Source organism: Vombatus ursinus, unplaced genomic scaffold, assembly GCF_900497805.2.
Source record: "Vombatus ursinus unplaced genomic scaffold, bare-nosed wombat genome assembly UNPS02000577.1, whole genome shotgun sequence".
NCBI lineage: Eukaryota > Metazoa > Chordata > Mammalia > Diprotodontia > Vombatidae > Vombatus > Vombatus ursinus.
This window is the reverse complement of record NW_020940355.1, coordinates 30,674,963-30,677,078: the sequence shown is the minus strand read 5'-3', so window position 1 is coordinate 30,677,078 and position 2,116 is coordinate 30,674,963.

Sequence of the window (2,116 nt, the reverse complement as noted above, 5' to 3'; positions counted from 1 at the left end):
CCAGAAAATCTTCCTATAATATGGTCATTGAAAAATGGGGAACATGAGTAAGTTGAAATTCTCATTTTACATAAACATGTTGTAGACATTTTATAAATTTAACAAATTATTTTGAGTGGAAATCTTGTAAAATTTTTGAAATTTTCAAAAGTTAGTAGAATTGTATACTTTTTAAGATAAGTATCAAAACAGATTTTAAAGTAGCACTATATTAAACATATGAAGTCTTATTTACATGAGTTGGATTACAGAAACTAAAAAAAAATTCAAAAAAGATTTTGAGCCAGATTGTGTCCTTTATGTACCTGAGCGGGTAAATTTTTAAGATTTTTAGATAAATCTGTATTGAAAATAAAAGTGTCTTTTATGCTATAGTCTCCTACATTCAGCGCTTTCCAAAAAATGGAAATTCACTTTCACCTAAATTAAAATGTTTTCTTTTTGCTCTAAAAAAATTTTTTGAAACCCATATACACTCAAACCATAAAGTTTCTCTTGATCTCCTGAATTCTGAAACACTCACCACACTAGCAGCAAAGTACAATTCCAGTCTCAGAAACAAAGATCTATAACATAACTTTCACATTTACCAGCTCAGTTTTATGATTGTCTTTTAGTTATCTAGCATTATTTCCAGCTATTGATAGAATGCTAATGAGGAATAATACTCTGTCTACTCAATCACCATCACTTCTATGCACCCACCAAAGAATTTTATTAAAAAAGAATAAAAATGAAAACAGTTCAGTAGTGTCCAACTTTTTGTGACCCCATTTGGGGTTTTCTTGGCCAAGATAGAGGACTGACTTGCCATTTCCTTGTTCAGCTCATTTTACAGATGAGGAACTGAGGCAAACAGGATTAGGTGACTTGCCCAGGGTCACACAGCTAGTAAGTGTCAGGCTAGATTTGAACTCATGAAGATGAGTCTTCCTGATTCAAAGCCCAGTGCTCTATCCACTGTGCCATCTAATTGTCCCCTGTTTATTTCTAGGCAAGCTCTATTTTCACCTTCATTCTATTGATATGGACCATTGTTCATTTTCCTGGCTGATCTAACTATGTTATTAATTCTGTCTTTTTGTAAATGTTGCCCAAGTTCCAATGGATGTCTAAATTACTTAGTTATTCACTTATGCAAAACCTCCTCCTCAAGTTCTATTTAGTTCCTTCTCTCAAGTAATATCTATCCATGGTTAGAGTGACATAATGAAAGCAAATAAACCACCACATGCCAGAACTAACTACTTAATATATACTTGCCGCCTTCACATGTCACACGATACTTTCATCCTGCACTTATATATTAAAATTATAGTATAACATTTTATTTTATATTAGTTACATATTATACATTACAGTTATCTGTGTTTGTGGCTTATAACTACTAAACTGTGGATTTTAAAATCACCAGGACTATATCTTATCCAACTTTTGTATCTTCTCTAGCACACAGCACTATACTCTACACCCAGTAGAAATTTAATAAATGTCTGTAGCATTAACGAATGAATACATAACACTCCCGTTTGACCTGCTTCCCTAACTTCCATTTGCATTGGTGGTCTAGATCCCCAGAGCCCACTGACTGTAGAATTCATCTCCCATACAGATTCTATATATCTTACCTCCTTTTGATACCAGAACACAAAAGAATGACCCTGTATGCTAACCTCTCTGTCAAGCAGTTCATCACAATGGTTCTGAATATTGCCAGCTTGCAACCCTAACATATTGACAGTTTCTTAACTTCATGTGGGGGATGGGGAAGAACAAGCAAGCATTAAGCACCTATTACACCAAGCACTTTGACACTTTACTATTTTTATCTCATTTGATCTTCACAATAACCCTGGGTGATGTTATTATTATCCTCATATCACAGTGGATGAAACTTAAGCACAGAAAGGTTAAATGTAAGGCTACATTTGAGGCTAAATGTGAATTCAGGTCTCCCAGATTTCAAGTCCAATCCTCTATCCACTGTGTCAGCTAGCTGCCTATTCACAGGAATAGTATACATCATATTAACTCTCAGTGGAATAGCCAGAGGCCAATTTGCATTTCAAAGACACTGCCAAGTCTCCACAGTTTCTGCAGCTGCCTTACTGATCAA